This window comes from Perissodus microlepis, chromosome 11 (assembly GCF_051167445.1).
Source record: "Perissodus microlepis isolate ML-2025 ecotype Zambia chromosome 11, ASM5116744v1, whole genome shotgun sequence".
NCBI classification, from domain to species: Eukaryota; Metazoa; Chordata; class Actinopteri; order Cichliformes; family Cichlidae; genus Perissodus; species Perissodus microlepis.
Window position 1 is genome coordinate 20,292,202 of NC_140471.1, and position 14,856 is coordinate 20,307,057.

A 14,856-nucleotide genomic window follows, 5' to 3' on the forward strand; every position below is an offset into this window, starting at 1 on the left:
GAAACAGACATTTACTTAGTTTTCTTCCTAAATATGAATATTTCCCACAAGGGAGCTGTAGGAAGGAGAGTGCCAGTTAATACCGTGTTACAAGTGTTGCAGTTCCAGAAGTTTTCACAAGAATCACCCCCTGCTCATTTATACCGCGTGGTTAATAATTATAGGCTCATTACAAGCACCATCTCACTGATCTGACTTTGGGCTTATTATTATTATCATTATTACTATAATTATGACCTCTATAATGTTTGTTTTATAACACATCACTCACGTCACACGAGCTCCAAATGCATCATTCACACTAACAAGTAGGTTTCAATCAATGAAAATATGCGTAAATAAATAGTGGTGATCAATGAACTGAAATTTTCTCTTTTTCTGGACTGTGTAAAAATAAAAACAGGGATCAGTTACAGTATTTCTTCCGGGTTGTGATAGTCGAAGGAGGGATGAGCAGTGATGCTGTCTGTGTTTGCTCCGCACATCAGCAGCCCTGCTCCTCTCTCTCTCTTTCCCTCTCTCTCTCTCTCGCACAGACCCAGGCAGAGGTTGTACGTCCGCTCCGGGAGAGAGAGCTCACACCGCATAGCGCTACAGCCGCCTGACACCGACAGTCCTACCGCACGCTCTTTTCAAATGGATGTCTCCTCCGTTCACGCCTTTTGACACCGGAAGGTGCTCCTGTAGCTGCGTGAGAAACACCTCATCCCTTGCTTGTTTTTTTAGGTAACTGCCTTCTCTCGACGACACAGAGAGAGCCATACTCACCCCCCTTTTCCTTCCATCGTTAGCCCGCTAAGCTAGCTAGCCCGCTAACTTAGCGGTGATACTTTGTACCGAGTCGGTGTCAGTTTTCTGCCTGCGGACTCTTTGCGCCACGGCTGATTGAGGTGACCAGTCACTCTAGGTAAGGTGAAAATACTTGTTTTTAAAAAAAACCTAAACACCAATTGCAGTGATTGTTGTTTCCTCTCTTAGCCACATAGTCATTTTTGGAGGGTTGCTTCTGCCCAGTGACCCCCCTACGGTTATCTGGTAGCAGGCAAGCAGCCGCCGTTATGGCAAAGCGGGGCTTGTTGACAGAAGCAGCCGAGCAACAGGGATGTGCGATGCGACTCTCCGCTTAAGGCACAGATTGCCACTTTGCTTTCAGGTGAATTAACTGGTAGATGCTGCTCCACAATCGCACCGAAACACGCAAGTGAAGGGAAAGCTGCTTCCCTGATAACGGTGCTCATAAATACTTTTTTTCTATCCATCCCGCGTTAGCGTTCAACCCTGACTGTTGATTTGTAGCGCGAATGGGCCACTGCCGGGGTCAGTGCTATCGCACACTTGCCGCATTTGACTGCAGCGACTTGTTTCCTCCCTACTAACGGTCAATTCAAATGAGTGCTAGTTATCAAGTTTTCCTGACTGCTCTGTGATCTCACCCAGTGAGATGAAAAGAAAGCGTCTGTTTAAAGTAGAGCATAATGGTTACAGTGGAATGTGTATCTGCTCTTCCCTTTGCTCTTTTCCTCCTTTCTGAATATTTTAATGCTTCATTGTTGCATCACAACCCGAAAAAGATGATGTGTAAACCCGGAATTTAACCTCTGATTGGTCTGTTGTTGTGCGCCTAATAGAGGTCAGATGACTTTAGCTGGGAAAAGAGGAGAAAACTAGCCAGTGCAAATTTGAAGAGGTTAGTCACTTTGAATGTAACGCAGTCACTAAAAAAGACTTTGTAAAGGGTTACTTAAAGCATGTGGAGCCTGATGTGTACGTGTATGTATGAGTGAAAGAAGAGAGAATGTACGGGCATTAACAATGCTGTAATTATCTCAGAGATAAGAAAATGGATCCACTATCAATCCTGCAAGACTCGGCAGCTCTGCACAGCAGAGCTGATGAAGCTGTAGGATTGACAGGGAACCAATTAAATTAATCTGTCATGTTCCTTAAAGGGAGAGAAAAGAGGAAGCATGTATTATTTATCCTCTGTGTGTGTGTATGTGTGCACACGCGTGTGTGTGTGTGTGTGTGCACGCGTGTGTGGCATTGCCTGTAAGAGTGCAGCAGGAGAATATGCTGTGTTGCTTAAGGGAAGCTGTGCTGTACCTTGTTCACTACCTGTAGCATCGGTCCCATGGTGCAGGCGAGCTCAAGGCTTTGATCATTTTTAACAGGATTATCTGTGTGGTAGCGCTGACTACCAAATAGAAGAAGAAATAACCTGACCACATAGTGCTTGGCTTCCTTGAAATCTATATGGGAAGTTGAAGTTGTGGAATCATAACTGGGGTTTTGTGCCATGCTGAGGATCTTTGCCTCAGAGCTGGATATCTAAACTCAGGCTTGTGTTATAAGGCATGACTATCCAGCTCTGAAAGGAAATGAATCATGTTCCTCATTTCAAGGCCGTGGAGTCTGCATGATGTGTTTCCTGCCCTGTGTTGCGTTGACTGTGTGTTCAGGCTGTAGCAGATTTGCATCGTGTGTGTGTGCTTGTGTAACCATGTTTGTCATGGCTGACTTGAGAGTCTTTCAAACTGGGAACATTTTGGCCAATCTGTGGGACGTACAGCATTGGGAATATAACAAAATTAGTTTTTTAGTGAATGAGATTAATTGAGGAGGGGAAAAGTGTGTGGGGAAGGTACGTCACTGTGGTTTTAAGTCATATAGTGAGTATGACTAAGTAATGAGTTGTGTATGTTTTTGCTGCAGGTGGATATAGTCATTGCAAAAGCATGTTTTTACAAAACATCTAAATTATAAGGGACAGTTACAACCAAAGTGTCTTAACCTTTTCCCTATTTTTAATCACAGTGAGAAATTAGTACCTCACGTTTTCATTGGCTTTGCTGCTGAGTAAATAATCTGGAAAGTGAAGGCAAAAATCACTGCCGTCCTGTTTGCGTGTTTGCTAGTGTTTGTCATCAAGCGTGGCTGTGGCGCATTTATTACTCCGAGCTGCTCTGGAACAATAGCTCTATTCTGATCTGTGTCTCCGGAGGGAAGCAGCAGCATTCGGGGACCCTGGCGATCTGTGTGCCAGTGAGGCTTGGTTTGGGATTGGGTTTCCACAGCCACCTGGAGCTCAGAGCACAGGAATGCCATTGTTCCTACTTCCAGACTAAGACCGGATCGCACACATGCACATAAAGAGATACATGCGAGAGGACTCATACCAGCCTGCCTGTTCCCCCCCAAAACCTGGGTCACCCTGCTTTGTTACATTGGTATTACTCACATGCACAGCCACCATGACCTGGCAGTGGCTGCTGAGCGTGTGAGTGCTTTAAATATCAGTGAGCAAAATTTATGGCACTTCCACTCTTTGTGCGTTGTTCATCTTGCTTACCACCTAACATAGGCCTGCGAAGTAGGTGCGAAGTATTTAATAAAGTGTAACTAGAACTGAAGAAATTGCCCAGTTAATCATTTTGTTATTGCTTCTCACAAGTAAAGTTGGCAGTCTTTTTGCCCGTCATTGCAAAATTCTGATAGCAGCTTCTCTAGTGTGCACAACTGGCAGCCAAATCTGTGTCGTCTTTGTATTTATTTATTTTAATTAACTTCTAAGATTTGCTGTGCTGCTTAGACAAAGACGAGACATCACCTCAAGGATGCCGTAATGAGCATTTTTCAGTGTTTTGTCATTTTCTGCTAAAACAATAAGTCATTTAAATATGCATAATGATGGTAACCGTTTATTTGCAAGAACAAGAAATAACTGGGACACTTTAATCATATGGATGCATATTGTCATAGACAAAAGCCACTGGCGGCGACAGATTTTGTGGTATCTGTTGTAGCTTGTCAAATGTCACTTTTGCTTTCTTTAATGGAATCTCGCTCTCACATGAAAAGGACTGCACAAACATCAGCTGTCAGTGCATGAGCTGATTACTGCCTGCTTACCAACCAGCTACTCCACTAAGATGGGTTTTGTTGTTAATAATGTTGTCTGATCACACTCACATCAGACAGAATTATCTCTACCCTCTGCAGCAGTTGGTTCTGGCATTGGCAGTGCAGCTGAAAGCTCATTTTCTTGTCACAGAGCAGAGTAGAGTTGCCATAAATTGGAATAACATCACCAACTTGGAGCTATTATGTATAATATATGTTTGTTTTTTGTGGTGAAACAAGTATGGGTTTTGTTTTTGTGCTGCCAAAAATCTAAAAAGTATTTTTGAAAAATAGACGATGGTGGTTGAATTAAAGCCAGTTTGAGCATGCTACAAGATTATTTAGCCTGTATTATATCTATCCCAATATCAGAGAGAATTAGCAAAAGCCGACACGTCAACTTGATTGAGGGGGTGGATCTAAACATCTGTTCTGCTCAAAAAAGGCAGCCAATATTAAGTGTGGCCCTGTAGCTAGTTTAGCTAGATCAGATAGCAGAGACCTAAATGGCTGATCTTCAGACAAGTAAGAGAAGCTGAAAACAGAGTGTAACGAGAAGGAGAGAGAGGGGATATTGGCAGCATTTAGCAGATTTTTTTCCCTGTTTCTCAGTCCTCTAGAGTTTAGGCAGACAAGTTTAGTTTTGTGCGCTTGTGTGTGTGAATGTGTGTGCTGGTGCTTGGCTATATGTGTGTGTCCTCTGGCTCTACAGTGGGTCACTTTAGGGATAGAGTTGCATAGAAGTGGGTCAGCCAGTGCCACCGGGGAGTCTTGCCAGCTCTCTGCTCCTATTCAGCATTGAACCGACTGAAGGCCTACACAAAAAGTGTGCATCCACATATTTAAGGATTGTTTCTGAGAATTACATGTTGGTGTGAAAATCACACCCTTCACACTCAGCGATCTTTGCTGGATCAGCCATTTACCTAACATGTTCCTTCCTCGTTTGCTGCACTTTGACTTCTCATAAATATGCTTTGGTGGAAAAAAAACTGTAACTGTGAAGGCAAAAAGAGCAGCACGCCTATATGTGGCGCAGTATGTTTAAACTGCATATAGGACCTCTACAGATGATTCAGAGCCTGTCACAGCCAGAGTGTCTCAGCTGGATGGACACAGTGTTTCTGCTGGCTTAATGATAAGGAAATAGGATTTAGCCCAGCATTCAGCAGAGGTTTATTTCAACTCCTAGCTGGAGTCTCTTGTTTTCTGCTCTGGCTCTCCTTTGACAAGGAATTAATGGTCTATTTCTGTTTTCATTTCAGTTGCGTATGTAAGTCTTCACAAGGTAGCACCAAAAAAACCCAAATATTTGCATAGATGAAGACTTTGTTTGTCACGGTTTGTCGGGAGTCACCCGTGACTTTTATCAAATACAAATACAAAAGCTAGTACTACAGTAAACTCAGTGATGCTTAAAGTGTTGCAAAGTGCTTTTTTTCTGTTTTGTGTTCCCCACAAGATGCTACAAACATCCATCCAACATAGCGTCTCTGTGTAGAAGCTTTTGAACCATGTATTTATGCACAATGTGACAGTGTGCTGTGTAAATGTGTTAATGGGTGTGGTGAACTCACAAAATATGACCTGCCAACTCTGCAGTTTTTCTCTCTGCATGGTTTGTTACAGTTCATTGAGTCTGGTCTATAGTTCACAACTCTTTTTTTTTGTTGCTGTTGCTGAGCAGTAGCGTTTAGCCAGTTAATTAATTAGTCAATAAAAAAACAACTTAACTGACAATTACTTTTATTTATTCATAAGTGTATTTATTTTTCAGATAAGCATTCTTAACATTTACTGATTTCATTTTCTTAAATATTCAAATAAGCTTCAAATATATTTGAAGCTTCTATTTGTTCAAATAATAATCTGTACAGTTTGAAATGTTTGAAAAAGTTTTTTATTATTGCTATTATTACAGAAATGTAACACAAAATGGCAAACTGGAAAAAGGCTGGTCAACATGTGGACCATTGTACAGCTAAAAAGCCAAAGATTTCCCTCATGACTTGGTGGAGAACAAAAAACCCCCTGAATGTTATAATTAATTTATCAGGTAGCCAGAAATTCACCTTTCGCATGGTTACTAATGCAGTTTCATGTCCATTGCATGCACGACTGCTTGATTTTAAGTTTGCCATACACATCAACTTAAAAGATGATAATATGTCTATGTTGTGTTCCTCTTAAGTGGCGAAAAGAGGAAGCTGGAATACTGAGGCCGAAACAAGTCGGTTTTTGGGATGTGAGCGTTTATTGGTTTTAAGAAATTGTGGCAACTTAAACGCCTAATGACAAGTGCCGGTAGCCTGCTACTGTTTGCTGCACGGACAAAGTACATAGCTTTAAAAGTCACCTTGAAAGTCTCAGTAGAATGAACTAATACAGCATGCAGCAGCTCAGCATAGTCACATTGAGTAACAGTATATGCTGTTATCAGCTTTGCTCTGACAATTCCCCTCTTTGTAAAAGTGTCCTGTTCGTGTGTGTCCGTATCTCGCTCAAAGCATCTGTTTCACTCTGAGATACTACTCGACAGAGGTAGTTTCCATGGTGACAGTCGTGCTCCTTGCCCCCCCTCCCTCCCCCTCCTTGCTCGCCATAGGAAGAAGTGGTGTATGTTCAATTACTGCTGACTCATGGAGAAACAGTAGTGTGGTCCATAATTAGACAGACACGTCTCTTCTCTGTCTGGCTTGGAACCAGTTTGTGTCCCTTTTAATATTTTACACTCTGTTTGTTTTGCGTGTGTTTTGGCTTCTGTATTCGTCTTTCAGAGTTGTTTGTTTTGTTAGACTTTTCTGCTAAGGGAATTTTCTAGACAGTTTTCCCTGCTTGTTTTGACTGATTATGCCGTTAAAGTTAGAAAAAGATTTCTGTAAATTTGGTTTAAAAAAGTGGGACACACTGATGTAACATGATCTTCTAAAGCTGTCAGGAACTTAAGGAAGCTAGCAACAGGGTTTTTTTTTTCTGTTTATAGCGTGAATCTGATAAGTATGCACGTTTTTCCTGTAGGAACTTTACAAATTATAAACACCAGTTCTTCTTTCACAGTACACAAGTTAGACAAACAGTGCTAGCTTTTAAGTCCTTTCATGCAAATTCTCTCAGCAGTTGGAAAGTAAGTTTAATTTGCTGGAGTCCTAGTGAAAAGTCCAGAGCAAGGGAGAACCAGTTGGAGAAATAGTTTTGCACATGTGCAAAGTCTAATTTGAGAGAAATACCAGTGCAAACCTGAAAGCTGTAACTCCCTTTGGGGCTATCTGGCCTCTTGTGAATAAAGGAGGACTTATTTAAGTAGCTCCTTCTTCTATCAGATTAGATACTCATTTGCGACAGTATTATGACAGCACGACACAACCCACCCAGTGCTTCTAGTGCTGGGTGGATTTTGTCAGGAAGCATCTGCTTAGCCAAGCACACATACAGTCTATGTTATACACCTCAAGTCCACCACTTGGTGAGCATGTGTAGGTGGTGCACTGTAATGTAAATTCTCAGCATGATCAAAAAACAGCCAGGCACTTGGACATCTGCATGGACGCTTGTGTTAAGTGGACTATAAAAAAACTACTATAATCCCTGCTTAAGTCAAAGGTGTTAACACTGGATCCACTGAACTCGTGCATTTTCTCACTGAAATGGTTGAAAGTTCTGTCATCCAAAAACTAGCTCAGAGAATCTCTAAACATTTTTATACTTGCTGAAATTAACCAGGGAGAAAATCTGTCTTACAGTCATGAAACCCACAGCTGATGAGCTCAAAATGAAAATTGACTGAGAAAATCATTCTGACTGCTTCCAAGAGCCCGGCAGATGAGTGCGTGCGCATGACTGCTACTCAAGATATCATATTTCATGTCTTACTTACATCCGAGAAAAGGCTTCAGTCGTATCGTCCACTTCTAATCAGGGTACTACATTAGAGTCAGTCCAGTGAATCTCAAGAACAAAATAGGCCTCACAGAATAAGCGTTTTAAATACTCTTGAGCAGTCTAAGAGTATTTTGTGTGTGCACGGTAGCCTAGCTAAGTTGTGTATAATTGACCTCTGTGGGGATATTTGTTTTCAGCATTTAATCCAGCCTCACTGTCCTGGAGCAGCTGGCAGCTACAGTCCACTGTACAGAGTAACTCCATTTTTATGTAGTCTCTGTAGTGCCTCATGGTCTGCAGTACTGGCTAAAGCAGGGCCTGTTTGTACTCGGATGACAGCTCTTAATGTGTCTTTGTTTGCAGCGCTTTGAACAGTTAAACGAAAGATCTTGTTGTGGAAAAAGTCACCCTCCTTAAATGATAGTGATTAAAAGCTTTTAGTCACTCTTATTACCTGACAACAGCAACCAATGAAACAAATAACAGTTATCTCACACTGGATGTGGGTAAAGAGGTTACAATTCAAACAAAAGTCAAACAAAATGTATAGAGATAACAGATGGATTGCCAGTGACTACAGTTGGAATACTGTAGTCACTGGCACTATTAGTTGACTGTAATTAATATTACTGTCAACTAATACTGCCAGTATTAGTATTAGTTGACTAATAACAGTATTAGTTCATACTTTAATTTCCATCAGAAATGTAGATTACAAACGAATTGAAATTTGCTGCCAAATATGCTTGCTGTTTGAGTGTTATATAGTTAATTGCTGAGGAATCTTTTTAAAACCCTGGGGTTTTCTCTGCGTGCTTGTATATCTTGTGTAATAATGGGTGGGGGATATAATGTTTGCTTCGTGACATATAAATATGGTTATATGAGACCTCAGGCAAGCTGTTTGGTGGCAATACAAAATGCTCAAATGCTTTTGCTTTTTGAACATTTAGCTGCTAATTTTCATTGTGTTTGCCTGTAGGCTGATGTTTGTCTCGGCCAAATTATTCAAGGGCAGCACAGGTAGTAAAAAGGAAAGATAAATAAACAAAGGCAGTCTGATACTGCTCTTCATATTCTTAATTTAAATGTTTTCAACTCCACTGGGAGTAAATTGTGCTTGTTCTTGGCTTAGTTTCCACATGTTTCTACAGAAGGACACTACACTCTCAAAGGTGTGACCGCAGTGCCATTCTCAAGGTTGTATAAATAATTAATTGATGCAAATATAACTGAAGGCAACATTTGTATCCTATATGGAAATTTGTCTGTAAGTTATTGGTAAGAGAGAGAAGCAGAGGAGGGCAGAAAGGACTGACACTGCTGTGGAAGCTCTGTGCTCTGTCTTAGCCGTGTGACAGAGTGAGCTATCTGCCCGGGGCTCACCCTCACGAAGGCACAGCTCTCCCCTCTGCACACACATACACACAACTGTCCATCTCTGCCTCTTATCTAGTGTGTGCATGTGTGTGGGTCTGTGTGGTTTTTTTGTGCTAGGTCTCTGAGTGAGCTTGTTGTAGACCAGGCACACTGATAGTCATATCAACAGTTAGTCTAGGCTGATGGACTGCAGAACTACTCGTCCATTGTCCTTTTTTTTTCTGTGTGTGTGTGTCTGCTAAGCTATCAGAAATTGCATTTCTACAAGCCACGAATGTCAGATGCACTGTGTTCATGTATCTTGGGAATGTGTGTGTTGCATGTGATGCAGTATAATCTGCCACAGGCTTGGATGTGGGTCACTGTGGCTGCAGCTCCACGGGTCAGAGAGAGACAGCAGCAGGGATGCTGCCTCTGCACTTGCTGCGCATGGGCTAGCCTGAAATATATTTCACAACAGTACAAAGTAAAAGAAGAACCAAGCTGCACTTGAGATCTGATTTGAGTTTTCTTTTTAACATAGTCTCAAGCAAAAATACCATGGTATTTTTAGTTGTTCAAGCCGTTTTCTGTATATTTACATGATTAAAAGTGTTACTTATGGGCACCTAAATTTCTGTGTGGTAGATTTTACAAGAATAGAGTCTACAGAGGCATACTGAGATATAAATAGAGATGAAAATTTACATGACTTCTTAATAAGGTTAGATATGAAAGAGGATGACCAGATTAGTCATGCCTGCCGCTCATAGTGGATTTCACCTGAAGTAATTAAGCCAAAGTTATTGCTGAACATTTAGAACCCACAGTGAAACTTATTGGAGGTTATGTAGTGTGACGAGGGGTGTTAGGAGTGAGTGTGTGTGTGTTTGTGTGTGGGTGGAGGGGCTATTGACCTCATGACAGAGTTGGTTAAATGAAGTATTGATACTGCTAGCTTTGTTAGGATGTGTGTTTATGTGTGTGCGCATCTGCAGAGCTGTATGTGTGTATTCAGATATATTTACCCTGTGATGGATTGTGCATTTTGCAGATGCCAATAGGCAGTAGTGTGTCATAGATCAAACAACTTGAGTTGGCCCAGTGGTGTTAAATTTGTTTGAGGATTATGAGAACAAATCATGCAAACAGACAGGCAGGTTATGCGCCAATCATAGAGAACGATTAATAGAAAATGTCTTTATTTTCTTGTTAAAAAGTTGCTTTAGTGACATTTTCATTTTATTTAGTAAAAGGTTTGCTTTTTGCTGCAGCCTGAGGCCATAGATACTGCAACCCACATCTTTACAACACAACATTGTTATCATTTTAGTGACTTTTTCACATCCTTTCAACCCCCCCCCCCCCCCAAAAAAAAGCACGTAGTGATAAATCTGTGGACACTGCTATTCTGTGAGCAGATGTCTTGCCCTCTGGTTCTCGCTTCATCTTCTCTGTTCACCTAGTGACCGAAAGCAGAGAGCAGCAACACCTACACAGAGGCTGTGCACTGTCAGGGGAGGACATTAGAAGGGACAAAATGTCTTTGTTAACTTCCTTTCTGAGATGATTTCTTTCATGCATCTTAACCTCAGACTCTTTAGTTTATGTGTTTTCTAATTTCTGTCAGAAAGTGGTTATAAAAACATGAATGTTCGGATTTCAGTATTCGCTATTCTGGATCCGATTGTATTCATAACAGCCTTACTTCTATGGACCAAACATGCTTTTCCATGGCACCTGTGCTGTTTATATGTATGTATTGTAGAGAAGGGATCTTTTTTATGCCTCCAGAACTGTTTAGTTTTCTGCTGTTTTTTGTGCTGATTTGCACTTCCTTATGCTAAGAGTAAGTGAAGCCAACTGCTAAAAGATAAGAACATTTGTGAGTGCAGTTCAGTTGTTCTCAATGCCAAAAACACAGCTGCAAAAATACAGTCAAATTGGAAGTCTGCTGCTAACATTTCCAAAAAATATTTTTCATCCAGTACAGTTGTTATAAACACAGAGTAAGCAATCAGTCAACAACATCACCAGTCCAACATCCCTGCTGTTGAATTATTTTCTACGGGGCTGCACTGTATTGTCAGGCAGAGCTTATTTTCAGAAAGAGAGAGAGAGAGCGAGAGAGTGGATAAATGAGAGGCAACTCTCTTAATGCTAGTCATATGGTGGTTGGAAACCAAAATTATTTTGACCGTGTGCAGTCCACTTTTGATCTTGTTGCCTAGGTTGCTTCGAAATGGTTGCTTTGAAGACAGGAACCAGGTCTGCAACCACTAGCAGTCAGTTGCTGTCTTCAAAGCAACTTGTGTGACAGTGTTAAACTAACGTGGCAACAAGACGGAGTCAGTTTGCTGTCAGTTTGATATTGAATGGAACTAAGTTGGCAGTTATCTGCAATCTCTTTGTGATAATACAGCAGTTGTAACTGATAAATTGGCAAAAATTGCATTTCAATTGGAAATTCACATTAATTTCGTACATTCTGCCCAAACCAAAATGAAATGAGCGCTTACCAGTCTTGCTTTTATATAGGAACAGAACCACAACACAACAAGTTGGCAACTAGTTGAGTCGAGTCTGTTTCAAAGAAATGTGTCTCACAAACTGCACTTATCTAGACAGACTGCCTCACTCTTATTGTGATGTGTTGGCAGTATGTTTGCATTTTTGAAGTAGACACCAAATATTGGCAACCCATCGCCAGTCTGTCTTTCAATGATTGTGATCAGTGAGTGGGGCTGCAATTGGTTTCAGACAGGTTGTCTCTTACTAGGTTACCTGTATGCTTGCATTGCTTGCACTCCAACAGAAAAAAAAGGCAACCACTGAGTCACTAGTCATAAGGAGTTTGCCATCCTATTTTTACTCTAGTGTGACTGAATCATAAGATAGAAATGTGTTCTAAATTTCATAATGTAATTATAAATACTTCTCATTTTTCTTTTCAAGTATTTCCAAATATATTTTTCCAGAAATTACAATGTAGTTGCAGTGAGTGTGGCTAAAAGCCAGCTCATGTGATAGGAAACTGCATTAAATCCACACTTTGACTAAACCACAAAAGCAGTGCATTGCAGTGCCACGTGGAATTGCTAGGAAGTCTGTCTTAGATTGGTGAATGTTGCCGGGAGCATTTGTGCACACAGCTGGGGGTGTGCATGCGCTTAAGCTTGATCCTGTTAGCACGGCGGCTGGCTAGAACAAGGGCAGAAGGGAGATATAAACCAAGAACAAATCACAAGCATCCAGATGTTACCAAGATACACAGAGATGGATGGGGAAGTTGATGATAAATCTGGCCTGTCTAATCACTCAGGACACAGAAGAGGGAAGGTAGTGTGTATCTGTGCTGTGTGTATTGTCACTACTGTTAACAGTCTTGTGGCCTGGTGCTTTGTTTCCTGCAATCTCTGCCGTCAGTAAACAGGAAGCAGATCTCTGTCTTTCTGTTACACGCTCTGTCCTTTTCTGTCTGTCCTTTGGTTCCTCTTTCTTCCTCTTCCTACACCCGCCTTCCTCTGCAAGTGCAAGCTGTATGTGTGGAAGGAATAGACATGTAGGTCCCAATGCACGTCATTAGTAAGGTAAGCAAAAGAGGCAAAATGGTGAGCTGTGTCATCCAGGATAAGTATGACATGTTCAGGGATGTTGGGCCAGCTGCTTCTTACCTATTTTCTCCTCACGCTATTCTTGGCATTCCTGTTTTTCCCTCCTGGGCTTCCCCTGGAAAGATGTCAGAAATGGTGAGCTACGGCTGCAATCACTTGTGATAATGTTGTTGTCATCTTTTGTTGCCTTTCCTCTAGTCCCTATTTAGCATTGATTTGGTTTTTGTGTGTGTATGGTGTGCTTCAGGCCCTGTAAAGCCTTCCTTTCCCACACCACTTGAACCATGAGGTGATTGACAGAGCAAGAGGTCAAAGGGAATGCTGAAAGGGTTTGGACGGAAGTTGTAGTTTGTTCAGGATTGGCACAGCACTGTTTGTTGTTGCTAAGACCAAAGATGCCATCTTTAAGCTCCCATTGTTACAGCATATGCTACAAACAGAGTCGCATATCGCACGCACGCACGCACGCACGCGCGCGCACACACACACACACACACACACATTCTTCATGCTCTTACTAAGCTATCACATAGTCTAAAAGAAGAGGCCATTCTTCCTGTCTATGAGTGTCTCCCCTCTACTCTGTGACTTTCTGTGGCAGTCTTTGGAGAGAGGGGAACAGTTAGGTCTAATGCTTAGACATGGCTGGTTGATCACATTGTGCTCACACTGAGCTTTGGGGGATTGTGAAAGACTGATTTGACTGTCTGTTAGTTTTAGCTGTACCCACACTGCACTCTAAATTGTCCAGAACAAAGGTTGTTCCAGAGCTCCTCAACCTTGTTTGGCTGCAACTGTCACACTTTATCTTGCAAGGTGTCATGTTGGACCTTATGATATTCTCTTTCTGCAAAATATCTTGCTTACAGAGAGAGAACCTTTTATGCTTGCGTGCAGAAATCTCTTCATTAGTCCGCACATGAGCACCTCCTCACCTCTGCATTTGTTAGTCCGCCTGAGTCACTGGTATTTTGGATTTACGAGAGGAATTACGTCGGGTCAAGCTGAATGGAAAGAGGCCTAAGTGGGAGAAGAGACTGTTACACTGAATTAATAACAGAGGGTGTTCTGTAGGGACTGAGATAGAGGCAAGAGTAGGGTGGGATGAAGACACAGCCTTTTGGCTCCTATCCTGCATTCTCTGGTTTGGTTCACAGCTGGAACAAAGAAGAAGGGAGGTGTACAAAACAAAGGAATGGCAAAGACTGCAGAAAATTAGAAATGCACAAACCTTTTGCCTCCTGATACTGATTGTGGTGTCTGTAGTAGAAGATCTGCCTTCACAAAAGCCTACCTTTGGGAGAGGAATTTCTTTTGCCAAATTCACTCATTGACATCCTTCATATATTAGTACTAAAACACCAACTTTCAACTGTACTTTAAATTTTTATGTATTTTTTATGTACATTGTGCAATTTGTTCTTTCTTTCTTTCTTTCTTTTTCTTTCTTTTTTTTTTTTTTAGCAGGAACTCCAGCAACACTTGAGGGAAGATGAACAACTTTAATAATTGACCAACGCGTTTCGGCTTGTGGCCTTCATCAGGGTCATCATGACCCTGATGAAGGCATTTCATCAGGGTCATGGTCATCATGACCCTGATGAAGTTGTTCATCTTCCCTCAAGTGTTGCTGGAGTTCCTGCTATGTGATTCCTTTCATCCTCTCCATGCACCTTGGAAGCAGGTGAAGTTGTGCCAGAAAATTTTTTTTTGCTGCTTTTTTTTTTTTTTTTTTTTTACAATGCATCAGCCATAATCAGATACATTTTTCCATATTTTTATGTAAGGCCTTACAGCGATTAAAATTAGCTCACTGCAGTAAAACTGGCTCAGTCACATCTGGCTCATGTGCATAGTAGTGTCAGTGCTACAATATATGCAGGCTGTGTTTTGGAGTTATCTCATTTCCGAAGGTAAAAGCTGGTATGATTTTGGTGCAGCAAGAAAAAATAAATGGCTATATCCCCAAACATAAATAAAAAAGTTCCTTACTATAAGTACACATCACACCTCTTAGCATGCAACAAAGTGGACACTCACGGCATAGACTTCTCTTTCTGCTCTCCGGATTAGGGTTCCTGTGTTGGCTTACATAATGTCAGAT

The 14,856-nt window shown here is 41.4% G+C and overlaps 1 protein-coding gene across 1 annotated transcript in view; it reads left to right on the plus strand.

Moving 5' to 3' along the window:
• The first annotated feature begins 466 nt into the window (after positions 1-466).
• galnt1 (UDP-N-acetyl-alpha-D-galactosamine:polypeptide N-acetylgalactosaminyltransferase 1) overlaps positions 467-14,856 on the plus strand; it is a 56,323-nt gene continuing 41,933 nt past the window's right edge. The window contains exon 1 of the mRNA XM_084943046.1: positions 467-907. The gene's annotated coding sequence lies outside the window, so the exon portion shown is untranslated. The remainder of the gene's footprint in view (positions 908-14,856) is intronic.